General features: G+C 48.8%; 1 protein-coding gene across 6 annotated transcripts in view; it reads right to left on the bottom strand.

Moving 5' to 3' along the window:
* The window catches only part of SPATA2 (spermatogenesis associated 2), a 45,747-nt gene that overhangs the window by 22,393 nt on the left and 5,666 nt on the right, over positions 1 to 17,688 (bottom strand). Inside the window, exon 1 of one of the 6 annotated variants that reach the window (XM_029612586.1) lies at positions 9,278 to 9,301. The exons of the other annotated variants lie outside the window; for them this stretch is intronic. The gene's annotated coding sequence lies outside the window, so the exon portion shown is untranslated. Of the gene's footprint in view, positions 1 to 9,277; positions 9,302 to 17,688 lie in introns of those variants that run through there. 6 annotated transcript variants of the gene reach the window in all.

Genomic DNA, 17,688 nt, shown 5'->3' with positions numbered 1-17,688 from the left:
TATGCTACAATGTGTTATAAAGTTTAGTGCTAATTTCTAGTAGATATATTGGGCCTAAAGAAAAACCTGGATTCTGAGGGCTGTGATACCTTTTTAGCCTAGTATCCTATATTGAAAATACAAAATCAACATGTCTGTCTCTCCCACAACCCCAATAATTTTTTTTTTAACTATCTAATTTCAATCAAATCTATGCCACAGATGGTAGAGTGTACAATGACCCTTAGCTAACACTTTTTAGGTGCCAGATAATTTGAATACCTTCTTTTTATTTCCAGTAGAGAAAAAAAGGCCAGTTCAGTTGAAATTTCAGGGAAGGGGGGGGGGAAGGCAAAGGATAGGAGCACAGTTAATGTCAGGTAAACAATAGTGTAGGATCCTGATAATGTGTATGTAAGAGTAGTTCATTGAAAATCAGTTTGGAGAAGAAATGTTAAAGGCTTTTTGAAACATAAGTTTTTAAGTGTTTCTTAAATTGTTGCATAGATGATATAAGTCGCAGGGTATCTGGTAGGGAATTCCACATGTAAGGGCCTGCCACAGAAAATGCTCTTACGTGTAAATTCGAGCCTGGCTAGTTTAACTGTGGGTACATCTAAGAGATTTTTTGATAAGGATCGTAATTCTCTAGATGGTTTGTAAATACGAAGAGTTGTACAAAGCCAGGTAGAAGGTGTGTTATAGATGAGGGTGTGAATAATTGTTAAAATTTTGTACATAATTCAAAATTTTATAGGAAGCCAATGAAGGGAACAAAGTATTGGAGAGATACGATTCCTGCGAGTTGAACCGACAAGTATTCTGGCTGCTGTGTTTTGCACTAATTGTAGTGGGTGCAGCGAAGAATCAGGCAAGCCGATGTAAAGGGTACTATCATAGTCTATGGCAGTGGTTCTCAACCAGTTTGTCGCGGCTCCTGGTGTTCCACTGCCCCGCTTGTGCTTCCCTTCTCCCCAGGGGCGGGACCGAAGAATGAAGAGACGCTGCGCGCAGACGCCGGAGGCCAGGCCGAAGATTGGAGACACCTGCGCGCAGACGCCGGCGGGGGCCGAAGAACGAAGAGACGCTGCGCGGGAGGCGGCTGGAGAGATGTTGCGCACCGCGGGAGGTCAGGCCAGAGGCGGCTGAGAAGTGGAGGCCAGGCTTATTGAGCCAAACAATGAGAAGAGGCTCCATGTGAGCTTGTGTGCGCGTGTGGTAGAACGGGTGCGTGAGTGGCAGCTGTATGTGTGTGGTAGAACTGGTGCCTGGGTGCGTGAGTGGCAGGTAGGTGTGTGTGTGTGTGTGTGTGGTAGAACGGGTGCCTGGGTGCGTGAGTGGCAGGTGTTTGTGTGAGAGAGACAGAGTCTGGTCAGGGAGGTGACTTGTGTGTGTGTGTGTGAGAGAGAGACAGACTGGTCAGGGAGGTGACTTGTGTGTGTGTGAGAGAGAGACAGACTTGTCAGGGAGGTGACTGGTGTGTGTGAGTGTGTGTGAGACAGAGACTGGTCAGGGAGGTGACTGGTGTGTGTGAGTGTGTGTGTGAGACAGACTGGTCAGGGAGGTGACTGGTGTGTGTGAGTGTGTGTGTGAGACAGACTGGTCAGGGAGGTGACTGGTGTGTGTGTGTGAGAGACAGACTGATCAGGGAGGTGACTGGTGTGTGTGAGAGAGACTGATCAGGGAGGTGACTGGTGTGTGTGTGAGAGAGTTACAGAGACTGATCGGGGAGGTGACTGGTGTGTGTGAGAGAGACAAAGACTGATCAGGGAGGTGACTAGTATTTGTGTGTGTGTGAGAGAGAGAGACTGGTCAGGGAGGTGACTGCTGTGTGTGTGTGAGACAGAGACTGGTCAGGGAGGTGGTGTGTGTATATATATATATATATATGCTGAAGCTATGTCCTCACAGTCCTCTTCCTTGTGGACCCTAAGGAAGAGGACTGTGAGGACATAGCTTCAGCAGCCACTGCTGCTTCTGGTGAGTGATATATATATATATATATATCACTCACCAGAAGCAGCAGTGGCTGCTGAAGCTATGTCCTCACAGTCCTCTTCCTTAGGGTCCACAAGGAAGAGGACTGTGAGGACATAGCTTCAGCATATATATATATATATATATATATATATACACACACACCACCTCCCTGACCAGTCTCTGTCTCACACACACACAGCAGTCACCTCCCTGACCAGTCTCTCTCTCTCACACACACACAAATACTAGTCACCTCCCTGATCAGTCTTTGTCTCTCTCACACACACCAGTCACCTCCCCGATCAGTCTCTGTAACTCTCTCACACACACACCAGTCACCTCCCTGATCAGTCTGTCTCTCACACACACACCAGTCACCTCCCTGATCAGTCTCTCTCACACAGTGAGAGAGACAGTGGCTGCTGAAGCTATGTCCTCACAGTCCTCTTCCTTAGGGTCCACAAGGAAGAGGACTGTGAGGACATAGCTTCAGCAGCCACTGCTGCTTCTGGTGAGTGCTATTGGTCTGCAAGGGAAAGGAATAGGAGAGTTGCTGGAGAAGGTAAGTAAAGGCAGCTTTTAAAGTTTATTTTTCTTGAATGACTGCCATTTTAATTATTGGTATTATGTGATGTGTCTGCTGTTTTGAAATATTTTGATATTTAGACAATTTTTATTAATTTTTATGAGTTTTTAATTGTTGGATGTTATTCTGTTCATCAGCTGTTTTGTAACATTTATTAGTATAGTTTTACAATTATTTCTAAGTGGGTATCTATAGCAGCTTGGCTTGCTCTGTTTTCCCAATAGGAGGTGTATTAGTGTTTAGGGCCTGGTTAAATATTTGTAGTGGTAAATTACTGTCTTTTCATAAGGAGGGGGTATTGTGCCTGCCAGTAAAGAGAGATTGTTTTGTTTTTACTGAGATGTCATCAGATCCAGAATATCTTTTTTGTATGGTGAGTTGTACGGGTAATGCCCTAGTTCTGCTCTGCACTCATTTTTGGGGGTCGACGTGGTTCCTGAGGATGCAGAATGTATATTTCCCTGTACGTACCTGGATCAGTCCAGACAGTAGGTTATATCCCCCGACCAGCAGATGGAGTCAGAACAGAGTTTGAGAGCGTCAGCATATAGAGTAGTGCACCCTCTGCTGGAGCCCAGTATTCTTCTGACTCCAGCAGATGTGAGTGGGGGGATCCACTAGCTCCCCCAGATTGACAGGGTTTCTTCATTTTTAGTTATTTCTTTCTTTTTCTCCACAGTATTTCCCTGTCTTATGTTTCTCTTCATTTTGGATCCTTAAAGTTTAAAAAAAAAAAAAGTTTTCAATTTTTGAGGCGGCGTGTGTCTGTGGCTTTGCCTTCTCTATTCTGTACTCCTTTCCTCTTCCGTTGGGGTAAGTGGAAGTTTTTTGAGTTTCTTTCTCCACAGGTTTGCTTCTTTTTGGTGGTGCCCCGTGGATGCCGGTGGTTCCGGCCGCTCCACGCATCGTTGGGGGTCCCGCGGTTCGCAAGCTCCGCCCGTGGGTGTGTGCTCAACTGAAACGGGGGTTTTCCCCCGCAGTTCCTGGACCCCTTCGGCAGGTTGTTAGGGCCATTTCCAGGCCCGCCCCCCCCCCCCCCACGGCACTAGCTCGTTTTTGGCCCCCCCCCCCCCGAGGCTTTTCTTTTTCCCGGTGCTGACATGCCGTGGTCCTCGAGGTGAGAGGCCTGCGGCGAGCCGGGGAATCAATTTCTGAGGGAGGGGCTTTGTGAGCGGTGCTTCCCCAACGGGGAAGGCACCCTGCAGTCCTCCGGTGCGATTTCGGACCTGCCGCCTCCTCAGCCCGGGTGGCGCGGGCCGGCCACGATGCCGCCTTTGGCGGGAACGGTGGCCATTTTAGGGGGTCAGCGTGAGATGGACTAGCTCCCAGATGCAGACAGGATTGGTTGCACTGGCTCTCAACAGGCTTTGCCCCCGGCGGGAGGTTTGCCCGACCGGGGCTCCCAGGATGGTCCCCCCCCCCAGGGATTCCAATCAGCTCTCCGTTTTTCTCACCTGACTTTATTCTGGCAATGCACATGGCCTATTTGCAGGGTATGGGAGTGCAGGCGTCTAATCCCCTGGGGGCCCCTCCCCCCAAGGTTCCTAAACTTGCCGTTGGTCTCACCGCCTCGTCCGTTACGCCTGGATCCCTGCCGGGTCCCTCTCCCGTGCCAGCCCGCGTACCACGGGGGCGGCTTCGCCGGTGAGAGACGTCTCCCCGGAACCCCCGGAGGCGCATCTGGATGGACATACTGAGGGGGACGACCCTCGAGCCCTACGGATTTTTCAAAAAGAAGAGCTGGATGAACTCATCCACCATATTATTCAGGAGCTGGACCTCGACCCACCTCCAGATCCGCCGATCCCTGGGTACTCTGGGTACAGCAGCTTCTCACCTCTCAGGAATTGCCCCCCCGAAGAGGCCGCCCAGGCGGACAGGCTGGAATCTGCCATAGCATACGGGGTGTACGTCCTGTATGATCTCTTTCGCGTAATGGCGCGGTCCATGGTTTCGGTTGTAGCAGCCCGACGGCTCTTGTGGCTTCGCAACTGGGCAGCGGATGCTTCCTCCAAATCGAGCCTTGGCTCCCTCCCCTTTCGGGGGAAGTTCTTATTTGGAGAGGACCTGGATCAGATCATCAAGTCACTGGGGGAAAATTCGGTGCATCGGCTGCCGGAGGATAGACAGCGTTCCTTCAGATCATTTTCTTCCGGTAGAACCAGGGCCAGGGCACAGCGACGTTATAGGTCTTACCGACAGTCCACTTCCCGGACGCAGCAGACAAGATCCCAGCCTTGGTCTCGTTCCTTTCGTGGGCGGAGGCCCGCGAGAGAGAGTCCAGGGCATGGAATTCCGCCCACAAAGTCATCCCAATGATGCCAAAGGAGCCCACTTCTCACCTCCCCGGATCGGAGGCCGCCTCATGGACTTCTACGAGGAGTGGGCAGTTATCTCCACGGACCAGTGGGTGCTGGACACCATAAGAGACGGTTACGCCTTGGAATTTGTCCGCCCCCCGAGGGACCGGTTCATCTTCTCCCCCTGCGGTTCGGATCTCAAGAGGATAGCGGTTCAACAAACTCTAGACCGGCTGCAGGAAATAGGGGCCATCGTTCCCGTCCCCTTCGACGAGGTGGGCTTGGGCCACTTTTCCATTTACTTCATCGTTCCCAAAAAGGACGGTTCCTTTCGCCCCATCCTGGACTTGAAGGAGGTAAACAAGGCCCTCAGGGTCACCCGGTTCCGCATGGAGACTCTTCGATCAGTGATTGCCGCAGTGCACAAGGGAGAATTCCTCGCTTCACTGGACCTCTCGGAAGCGTACTTGCACATTCCCATCCTGCCGGCTCACCGGCGGTATCTTCGCTTCAAGATTCTAGGTCAACACTTTCAGTTCAAGGCGCTTCCCTTCGGTTTGGCGACTGCACCTCGGACCTTCACAAAGATCATGGTAGTGGTGGCGGCGGCCCTCCGCAAGGAGGGTATCCTAGTACATCCGTACCTAGACGACTGGCTGATTCGAGCGAAGTCCTTCTCACATGGTCAGACCTCAGTGGCCAGAGTAGTACAATTCCTACGCTCTCTGGGCTGGGTGGTGAACCTTCCAAAGAGTTCCCTTGTGCCCTCGCAACACCTGGATTTCTTAGGAGCGAGCTTCGATACCCGGCGGGGTATGGTGTTCCTGCGCCAGGACAAGGCGCAAGCCCTGAGAGAGCACGTGTCTCTGTTTTCGGCTCTGGAAGAACCAACCGCCTGGAATTATCTGCAGCTCCTGGGAGTAATGGCCTCCACCATCGACATGGTACCCTGGGCGTTTGCACACCTACGTCCACTGCAGGCGTCCCTACTATCCCGCTGGAAACCAGTCTCCCAGGAGTATCAGGTGATCCTGCCGCTTCCACCATTAGCCAGGAAAAGCCTGGATTGGTGGCTTGTCCCCTCGCATCTGGCTCGGGGAGTCTCGCTCGAGGTTCCCAATTGGGTGGTGGTGACCACCGATGCCAGCCTCGCGGGATGGGGCGCCATCTGCGAAAGAAGCGCCACTCAAGGGACTTGGACGCCAGAGGAGGCAAAGTGGCCGATCAATCGCCTAGAAACGAGAGCCGTGCGTTTCGCTCTCCAGCGTTTTCTTCCCCTGGTGCGACACAGAGGTGAGGATCCTCTCGGACAACGCCACCACCGTGGCCTACATCAATCGCCAAGGGGGGACAAGAAGCAAGCATGTCTCCCTCGAGTCTACTCCCCTGATGGAGTGGGCGGAGAGCAATCTCGTCCGGATAGCGGCCTCTCACATCGCCGGGGTGGACAACGTTCAGGCGGACTTCCTGAGTCGTCAACAGCTAGACCCCGGCGAGTGGGCTCTCTCCGACGAGGCAATGCATCTCATCATCCGTCGTTGGGGGACTCCACGCCTCGATCTAATGGCGACCTTTCTCAACGCCAAGGCTCCACGCTTCTTCAGCCGCAGAAGAGAGCGCGGCGCGGAGGGGGTGGATGCCCTCGCCCTTCCGTGGCCGTCGGATCAACTGCTCTATGTGTTTCCTCCTTGGCCTCTGGTCGGCAAGGTTCTCCGCAGGTTGGAACATCATCGAGGGACTGTAATTCTCGTCTCCCCGGAATGGCCCCGTCGGCCATGGTTCGCAGATCTACTTCAGATGACGGTGGACGGCCCACTTTGCCTGTCCCATCTTCCTCATCTTCTGCGCCAGGGTCCGGTATTTTTCGAGCAGGCAGAACTCTTCTGTCTTGCGGCCTGGCTTTTGAACGGCGCCGTCTCTGCCACAGAGGCTACCCAGAGACAGTGATCTCAACGATGCTTCGTTCCCGCAAGCCTTCAACCTCCGTCGCTTACGTTCGAGTTTGGAAGGTCTTCGAAGCATGGTGCTCCGACCGCGGAGTCCAAACCTTGGAGGCGACTGTCCCACTGATCCTTCATTTCCTACAGGATGGTCTGGATAAGGGTCTCGCCTATAATTCGCTCCGGGTTCAGGTGGCGGCCTTGAATGTCTTGGTACAGAAGGACTGCTCTCTACCCCTTCAGCCGGATAACGCACGTTTTCTGAAGGGTGCCAAACACCTACGGCCACCGGTCAGGGATCCTTTCTCTTCTTGGAGCCTCAACTTGGTGCTGCGAACGCTGTCGGGCCCTCCTTTTGAACCCCTGAGGGGGTCCTCCCTCAAGGACCTGACCCTCAAGAAGGTTTTCCTGGTAGCCATCTCTTCTGCTCGCCGGATCTCAGAACTTCAAGCCTTGTCCTGCCGGGACCCTTATCTGCGTTTCTCCGACTCCGGGGTTTCCCTTCGTACGGTGCCATCCTTCCTTCCAAAGGTGGTCTCGGCCTTCCACGTCAATCAAACGGTGGAGCTTCCAGCGTTTGCTCCAGAGAAACCCCGGTCTCTCCGGCTCCTGGACGTCAAGCGTGTACTGCTCCGTTACCTGGAGGTTACCAATGACTTCCGGGTATCCGATCATTTGTTTGTCCTCTGGTCAGGACCGAGGAGAGGTTCTCAGGCATCCAAGACGACTATTGCTCGCTGGATAAAGGACGCCATCTCATCGGCTTACATTGCGGCGGGGCGGGTGCCGCCTCGCAGCGTCTCGGCTCATTCCACGCGATCCCAAGCGGCGTCCTGGGCGGAATCTCGCTCCGTTTCCTCCCAGGAAATCTGCCGTGCGGCGACATGGAAGTCGTTGCACACTTTTTCCAGACATTACAGACTACACCTGGCGCCTCAGTGCACGGGTTCTTTTGGCGATCAAGTTCTCCGAGCAGGTCTCTCAGGACCCCACCCGGTTTAGGGAAGCTTGGGTACATCCCACTGTCTGGACTGATCCAGGTACGTACAGGGAAAAGAAAATTATTCCTTACCTGCTAATTTTCGTTCCTGTAGTACCATGGATCAGTCCAGACGCCCGCCACTAGGGGTTTCATTAGGTCCTGCTCGGATTCTTCCAGGTATCTTTCATTCTGTTTGTCTCTGATTATTGTTACTGTTCACAGCTCCTCACAAGTTGACTGTTGCTGGTCCCGTTGACCGTTTGTTTACTTATATCTGTCTCTGTTCCTTTTTGGGAACGGTTCTGGATCCAAAATGTTGTGTTTTGCTTTTGGGCTTTGCTATGCGTAATACTGAGCTCCAGCAGAGGGTGCACTACTCTATATGCTGACGCTCTCAAACTCTGTTCTGACTCCATCTGCTGGTCGGGGGATATAACCCACTGTCTGGACTGATCCATGGTACTACAGGAACGAAAATTAGCAGGTAAGGAATAATTTTCTTTTACATTTTGTCCCGTGACGGTCACATGTTCAGTGTGTCACGCACTTGAGAACCATATCTGTCAGGTGTGTCCCGGCCGAAAAAAGGTTGAGAACCACTGGGCTATGGTACCTGAAGACTGGAGGGTTGTCAGTGAACACCAATTTTTAAAAAGGGCTCAAGAGGTGATCCAAGAAACTGCACACACCAGTGAGTCCGACATATGTGCCAGGCAAAATAACAAGCGATCGTAAAGAACAAAATTGCTGAACATATAGATACACAATACTATCACCTTATTAACTGAAAGAGGCATAGTTTAATGCGACAAATGGATTTAGCCAAGGGAAATCTTGCCTCACCCATTTGCTACATTTTTTTTTGGGTGAAAATAAAAGTGGATAAAGGTGAGCCAGCTGATATAGTGTATCTGGATTTCCAGAAAGCATTTGCCAAAGTTCCTCATGAAAGACTTCTTAGTCATGGGATAGGGGGCAGTATCCTATTGTGGATTACCAACTGGTTAAAAGACAGAAAACAAAAAAAAAAAAAAAAAAGAGTAGAGCTAAATGGTAAATTTTCCCAATGGAGAAAGGTGAATAATGGAGTGTCCCAGGGATCTGTTCTGGGACCACTGCTTTTTAACATATTTATAAATGACCTAGAAATGGGTACAAGTAGTGAAGTGGTCAAATTTACAGATGACCCAAAATTATTCAAAGTTGTTAAATCACAAGAGGATTGTGGGAAATCACAAGGAGAAATTACTACTTACCTGATAATTTTGTTTTCCTTAGTGGGTTATGTACCTCTGCCAGCAGATGGCAACAGAGCAAGCTGACTTCACAGTAGTGTCATGGGCACTATATATATTCCTGCAGCAACATCAGCCAACCAGTATTCTCTTCAAAAGCAACTGTGAACAGACTTGGATTAAAAACAGTCAACCATTACTGTACTCAAACAGGAAGCACTGAACTCAGGTAATGAATTTATGTACCCTAACATAGGGATTGGATAAACACTTACCAATAAAACCCTGGAACACATAGCCCCACAGAAGGACCATTAATTCAACCATGTAGCAGGCAAGAGCAGGAAGCAGAGTCTGTTTGTCTACACTAAGGAAAACAAAATTATCAGGTAGGTAGTAATTTCTCCTTTCCTAGCATGTAGGCAGATGGACTCAGGACCAATGGGATGTACCCAAGCTACTCCCAACTAGGGTAGGAGGCTGCCTGTGGTCCAGTCAACACCGCAAGTGCAAAGGCTGTGTCCTCCCGGGCCTGCACATCCAGACAGTAATAACTAGAAAGTGTAAGGAGGACCACATCGTAGCTCGGCAAATGTCGACGGGAGACAACAATCTAACCTCCGCCCATGACACTGCCTGAGCCTAGTGGAATGAGCCCTAAGATTAGTAGGCAATGGCTTTTCAGCCTCCACATATGCGTCCGTGACTACCTCCTTAATTCAGCGAACTATTATAGCCTACAAAGCTGGTTCTCCCTGCTTCCTTCCATCATGAAGGACAAACAGGTGATCCATCTTTCAGAAAGATTTAGAAACCTCCAGATACCGCATATGTCTCTTGACATCCAAAGGACGCAACAGGCAATACTCTTCCGCATCTTTTCCCTTAAACAATGATGGCAAGGAAATGGACTGATTCAAGTGAAAATCCGAGACCACTTTATGGCAAGTAAGGCAAGTAAGAGGGAATAGTACATAGCTGTATCACTCCTGGAGTCACCCAAAGAAACAGCTCCCAGCAAGACAAGGCCTGCAGCTCAGAAATTAAGCACGTAAAACGTATTGCTACCAGAAATGCTGTTTTCAAAGTCAATAGCTGTATGGAAAGGCTATGCAGTAGTTGAAACATAGGACCCACCAAGAAATCTAACACCATGTTAAGACTCCACAGGACCCGGTAATCACAAGGGAGGACGAAGATTATTCACTCCCTTCAAGAAACGAGCCACATAAAGATGAGACAATAAGGATTCTCCATTGACCTGGCCTATGAAACAGGCAAGAGCCACAGGCAAGAGCCACAACCTGTACCTTCAAGGAATTAAGGGCAAACCCATTTAATCCATCCTACAAAAATTCCAAAATGAGTGGGATCTTCACTGAAATAGGAAGAACACCTCGTTCCTCACACCAAGCCTCAAACACTCACCAAACCCACACATAGGCTAAGGAAGTGAAAAACTTCTGAGCACATAGCAAGGTGGCAATCACCGTAGAAGAATAAACCACACTTCAACGAGCGAGCCCTTTCAAGGGTCATACCGTAAGACAAAATAGAGTTGCATCTTCATGAAGGAAAAGGCCCCTGCTGTAATAGATTCTTGTGCAGCAGAAGATGAAGGGAAGACTATACCACAAGTCTTTGCAGATCCGCATACCATGGTCTTCTAGACTAATCCGGTGCCACCAGGAGCACCACCCCCCCTGTGGTCTTCGTTCCTGTATACTATTCTGCCCAACAGGGGCCACGGGGAAAAGGCAGACAGCAGCTTGTCTTCCGGCCAGACTTGTTTGAGAGAATCAATACTCAAGGACTTTGAATCTCTCCAGAAAATGAAGAAGTGAGGAACCTTCGCATTGCGAGAAGTTGCCAGCAGGTCTAAGAACTGAAGGCCTCAGAGATCCACTATCAGCTGAAATGTCTCATCCGACAACACCCATTCTTTTGGGTCAGACTCTCCTGGCTGAGAAAGTCTGCTCTTACTTTGTCTTTTCCTGCAATGTGAGAGGCCTAGATCACCTGGAGATGCCCTTCTGTCCATTCCATAAGTTGAACTATTTCCAGCAACATTTGCTGGCTCTTGGTTCCTCCCTGCCGATTGACATAAACCTCTGTCGTTGCGTTGTCAGACATTACTCGAACCACTTGACCATGCATTGTTGCTGAACTGCAAGCATGCCAACTGGCTGCCCTGGCTTCCAGGTGATTGATGTTCCAGAGAGACTCTTCCGTTTTCCAGCACCCTTGCGCCGTTAGTTCCTGACAGTCAGCTCCCCAACCCTGGAGACTCGCATATGTCATGAGTATCAACCAGTCCGGCGACATCAGGGAAACTCCCTTTCTCAGATGAACCCCCTGAAACCGCCACTACAGGTTTCAGCAAGTGGAGCCGAACCAAGCAATCCTGCGACTGTGGGTTCCAACAAGACAGCAAGGAGCGCTGAAGAGGACACAAATGCAATCTTGCCCTCAGCACCACTTCCAGGATTACCGCCATCACATCAAGTATCTGAAGACAGGACCACACTGTCGGGCGTATAGTGTTCACCAAAAGACGCACCTGCAACACCAACTTCTGAACCTGAGCTTCTGGCAGGAAAACTTTGCCCTTCCTCGTGTCGAACCGAACATCCAGGTACTGCAATGACTGAGAAGGCTGAAGACTGCACTTGGCTAGGGTCACTACCCAACCAAGCTCCTGCAATAAGAAGATCACCTTGAGGGTCACCAGGCAGCTTTCTTCCAGGGACTTGGCTTGAAACAGCCAATCATCCAAATACAGGTGTACTAAGATCCCATCCTCTCTCAACTCTGCTGCCATCACCATCATAACTTTGGAAAATGTTCTGGGAGCCGTGGCTAGACCAAAAGGCATTGCCCGAAACTGATAATGGCACCCCTGCACCTCGAAACGCAGAAAACGTTGGTGTTCTAACTGGATGGGAATATGGAGGTAGGCCTCGGACAGATCCAGAGAGATCAAATATTCCTCTGACTGCACAGCCATTATCACCAAGCGCAAGGTTTCTATGCGAAAATGAGTCACTCACAAATGACTGTTGACTCCTCAGATCCAGGAAGGGACAAAAGGAGCCCTCCTTCTTGGGCACAACAAAATAAATGGAATATCGCCCCATGCGTTTCTGAGATGTAGGCGCTGGAACCACAGCCCTCAGACTGAGAAGCCATGACAGGGTAGATTCCACTGCCTGCTTCTGCTGCGGGGAGTGGCATGGAGACATCATGAACACGTCCTGAGGAACATTGTGAAATTCCAATGCATATCTTTCTCGTTTCACCTCCAGAACTCACTGATCCAATGTGATTTCAACCCACCTCTGATAAAAGAGCGACATCTCCCTATCTCATCTACGGAGTTGGGCTGGCAAACCTTTATTGTGAGGCTCAGGAGGATCTGCCACCCAAGCCCACTCCTCTTGGGTTTTCTGGGAACCCCTAAGACGACCCCTCATACCTAAAGTGTGCTGCAATTGCTTCTTATCCTCTGGCAACCAAGGAACAGTGGATTCGCCCCACTTACTAGCCAGTTTTTCCCAACTCACTCCCAAACAAGAGGGAACCTTTAAAGGGCAACTTCGTAAGATTAGCTTTGGAGGTCATGTCAGCCGACCAATTACATAGCCATAATTGTCATCTAGTTGCTATTACCAAAGCCACTCCCCTAGCCAAAGTATGGACCAAATCACAACCCACATCTGCTAAAAAGGAGGCGGCGGGTTCCATAACTGCTCTAGAGTTCACCTCAGAATCATCAACTTCCTGAGAGAGAAGCAGACAAGAGTGAACCCCAGGGCACAACAGGAAGCTATCTGCTGTCAGTGCCAATGCTTCAAATACTTGTTTGAGAATGGCCTCAATTCACCTGTCATGCACATTCTTCAAGGCCACTCTTTCTTCCATGTGAATAGTCATCCACTTAGAGACAGCACAGAACAGCGCATTCACTTTCAGAAAACGCAAATGTTCTCTCACCGTTGGAGCCAGGGGCTACAGGGCTGCCAATGTCTGACCCCCTTTGAAATTTGCAACCGGAGCGTCCCATTCAAGATCAATCAATTCTTGAATGACTTCCGTAACAGGGAAAACACGAGAGGCTTTACGCCAAGAAACCAAAATGGGATTCTTCTTTGGCTCAGACATGGAATCAACCCCAGGTACTCCCAGCATCTTCAAGGTCTGGGAAATCAGGGCCAGCAGTTTACCTCTATGGAAGAACCACAATATGGTCCAATAAGGTTCCAGTCCCGGAGGAATTTCCCCATTTCCAGGGAGTCAGGATCTGCTTCATCATCAATGCCATCCGGGTTCCTGTTGGGAATACCCGCAGCTGAGGTGTGCTTTGGTGCTTAAACATAGGACTGGAAGAAGGAGGGGCTACCAGCTGAGGATTCGACCTGACAGAATTGGTCGAAGCTGAGCACTGCGCCTGAAGAAAGGATTGCAATCCTTGAAAAAAAAAAAACCTCTACCCAAAAAGAGACAGAAGGATCCAGGCCAAAACCAAAAGGTACTGTAGCAGAGTGCACTGAACTGCCAGCTCCTTTGGGAGTTCCAAAGTCCAGCATACCTCCAGACAAATCCTTAGCCAGACCATCGACCATCAAGCTGGGAAGAACCAGGCTTACCAAATCAGATGACAATCCTCCCTGAGCCTCTAAGCAGCACTGACATGTTAGAAGGCACTCCAGGCTGAGATGCCTGAATATGACTGGCAACACAAAGAGAAAGACAATTAGTTTCTTATTCACTGACGCCATTAGTTCGTCAACTGAGAAGGTGCATCCAGCCAGCTCGCGCTGAAAAATTTCAAGCGCACAAAAATTAGACGCCCCAAAAGTAAGCACCGCAAAAAACAAAACGCACCTACAATGGGTCAAAATCTGGGCGCACATAGATATGCTTAAAATATGTGCACGCAGGAAGTGCGCCAAAAACTGAGCGAACAATTCACGAGGATCCGGACGCAGTGTGCACACAGAAGTTCCTATAGAGGTCTAGCCCACCCAGATTGCTCAACCGGCCAGGCTGCCCAGTTCCCTTAACCTCCATGGGAATGGGAACAAGCTTTGGAACAGCGTGCCAAGCACGGAGAACGAAGGAGGTCTTACAAAACTCCTCTACACTGACTGATTAAAAAATAACAAAAAAAAAAAAAAAAAGTACCTGAACTCAGCCCTTCCCAGCTGACTACAGAGACTGTCTCCAGCTGCAGGAGGGAGACGGCACCTGCCATCACTGCCATGCTCTCTTCCTGCACCCGCTGCCTTTAAACTGAACAATCAGCTAAGTCCACGCCAGCAGCAAGCCAGCTACCTGACCAAAAGCACACATCTGAGGGACTACAGAAATCACTTCAAGAATTCTCAACTGGGGGAGGAACCATCTGGTAACACCGCAGGACAGCGGATTAAAATTATTATTTTTTTTAATTCTCCTAAAATCTGAAGCAATTCTCATAGGGCAATGTACGTCCACCATCTGCTGAAGATGAATACTGGCATACTGATGTCGCTGCTGGAATATACGGTATATACTGTGACCTCAGCTTGCGCCATCTCCATCTGCTGGCAGAGGTGCATAACCCACTGGTCCTGAGTTCATCTGTCGATATGCTCAGAAAGAGGACACTGCAAAACTGGGAGACTGGATATGAAAATGGCAAATGAATTTTTTTTTTTTTTTAAATTTGTATTTTATTGGGAAAACTGAAGGACATACAAAAGGTAATATCACTCCACAATGAAGAAAACATTAAGGCTCAGAAGTATATACAGTGTACACTCCAAACAATGCAAAGTGAAAGCAAAGTACTGTTATACAAGCGTGTCAAACCTCGGAGACATCAAGAACCCGCTGAAGAGGATTCCCCCTCCCGCGAGGAGAGGACCCAATTCCAGGCTTCAAAAGCACCGCTGCGTCGCAACATGACATAGTATATATATGAATCAGGTACATCACACTGCGTAACAGCAACTTAGTGGTGTGAAACTAACTAATGAATAAAACTTTTAAAACTATAATGAGACCCTCTCAATCTTTGCTGCCACTGAACCCCACCAGCCAGCTCGTCCGTGAATCCCTATGAGTCCCATCCTTAGAAATAAATAAGTCCCATCATAGGGACAGTGGGGTAAAGCGAAGGTGGCATAATTAAAGGAAGAAATATACAACCTAAGAGCTCCAGGAGGAAGACACCACCCCGCCCATAGTGGATTGACTACCAGATCAGTCCCGAAGTTTCCCCCCAACGTAGGGCGCCCATATCTTCAGAAATTTAGGCAACTGGTCCTGCCTAATTGCGGTAAGATGGCTCATAAGGTACACCTTATCTAGTCGCCGCAGAATATCACCCAGAGAAGGAGTTTCAGCCCGTTTCCACCAGAACGCAATTTCGCACCTGGTCGCTAGCACTACCTGCGTTGTCAACGCTCGTTCCCCAGCGCTACCCTCCTCCATATCAGCCTGTAGGAGGCATAGCTGGGGCGTTAAATTAATCTGGAATTGCAAAGTCTTTTGAATATAGTCCTGAACGCCCGCCCAGGTCTTTACCACTGCTGGGCATTCCCACCACATGTGATAGAAGGTGCCCTCCAGGCCACACCGCCTCCAGCATCTAGCAGTGGGGCGTAAGGACATTCTATGCAGGCGAGCCGGAGTGAGATACCATCTATAAAGGAGTTTATAACCATTTTCTTTCAATGTCGCTGAGACTGAGCACCGAGAAATACGTAGGTAGCAAGTGTCCCAGGCCTTCCCAGTCAAGGCACCCCCCAGGTCTGAGTCCCAGAGTGCCTGATGTGCGGGCTTCCCTCCCGATCCCTCGTTCAGCAAAGCATAAAGCCTGGAGACGTGCCGCTGAACCCGATCCGCATTCCCACAGAGGGTCAGAAATAACGGCTGCTCTTGGGCGAACAGCCTGTTTAATCTATGTGGAAAATGGCAAATGAATTTAATGTGGGCAAGTGCAAAGTGGTGCACTTAGGAAGAGTAACCCAGATTATCGCTACACGATACAAGATTCCACATTAGGAGTCACCACTCTAGAAAAGGATCTAGGTGTCATTGCTGAAAATACGATTAAATCTTCTGCTCAGTGTGCAGCAGCAGCTAAGGAAGCAAACAGAATGCTAGGGATTAGTAGGAAAGGAATGTAGAATAAAACAGAGAATATCTTAATACCTCTGTATTGCTCCAAGGTGTGAGCTCATCTTGAATATTGTGTGTAGTTCTGGTCACCCCATCTCAAAAAAGATATAGCAGAATTAGAAAAAGGTACAGAGAAGGGCAACCAAAATGATAAAGGGGATGGAACAATTCCCCTATGAAGAAAGGCTAAAAAGGTTAGGACTCTTTAGCTTGGAGAAAGGAGAGCTGAGAGGAAATATGATAGAGGTCTATAAAATGAGTGGAATGGAACGAGTAAATGTTAATCAGTTGTTTATGCTTTTGAAAAGTACAAAGACCAGGGGACACACAATAAAAGTTACTAGGTAATACATTTAAAATTAATAAGAACATAAGAAAATGCCATACTGGGTCAGACCAAGGGTCCATCAAGCCCAGCATCCTGTTTCCAACAGTGGCCAATCCAGGCCATAAGAACCTGGCAAGTCGCCAGAGGATGCGATGAAAGCTATTATTGTAGCTGTGTTTAAAAAAAGGTTTTGACAAATTCCTGGTGAAGACCATTAACTATAATTAAAGTAGAGTTGCAGAACTCCACTGCTTATTCTTGGGATAAGTAGCTTGGAATCTATCTATCCCTTAGGATCCTGCCAGGTACTTGTGACCTTGACTGCCCACTGTTGGAAACAGTATTCTGGACTTGATGGAGCTTTGGTCTAACCCAGTATGGCAAGTGTTGTGTCCCTTTAAAGAAAGTCCTCTCTCATTTCAAAGTTAACAGGATCTCCTGATACCCAAGCAATAAAGGCAAAATGTGTCATCTGAAAGATCAGACTCTTCAAAATTACTGCAATGGTTAAGTGAAAATGTACTTTACCATTCCACTGCTGAACTTTGGAGGAGCAGACAGTTACTTTGACTGCTATATGTTTGAGACACTACCCTGTGCAATAAGATCACTAAAATGCAGCCTGCATGCTGTGATATCACCAATGCTGGAAACATATTAATGAGCCTTAAATACAATAGCCCTAACTGTGAGAGAGAACCAGTGGCACCACAACTCCAGGGCTCATTATCACTATTTTGCCCCTTGATATTTAATGGGCCAGTAATCTCTGCCAAGGCTGACTGTACTCACTCTTCCCATCCCACTAGGTGCACAAGAAAGGGTGGAATTCTGCATGAACAGCAAGGAAGAAAGTAAGGCCTTATGACCTATATTCACATTATCACTGCCATATTTTACTTGTAAGTAACAATGTTAATATATCATACAGCTGTTTTCTGTATGGCAATCTTTTATGTGGTAGTGCCAACTATTACATTTTGCATTTTTACCGTGCTGTAAAATTGTGAGCTTTTAAGTATAGCAATCTAACCATGAATACTAAAACTACTACCACGAGAATTTTGAAAGGTACAAAAGCAACTGATCATATCAGGCCTATTCTACATCATCTTCACTGACTCCCAGTAGAAAGCAGGATAAAATTTAAAAAACTTTGTCCACAACTGCCAGGCTCCTGAATACCTCTCT

The sequence above is a fragment of the Rhinatrema bivittatum genome, chromosome 8 (assembly GCF_901001135.1).
Source record: "Rhinatrema bivittatum chromosome 8, aRhiBiv1.1, whole genome shotgun sequence".
NCBI lineage: Eukaryota > Metazoa > Chordata > Amphibia > Gymnophiona > Rhinatrematidae > Rhinatrema > Rhinatrema bivittatum.
This window is presented reverse-complemented; position numbering and strand designations above follow the sequence as displayed.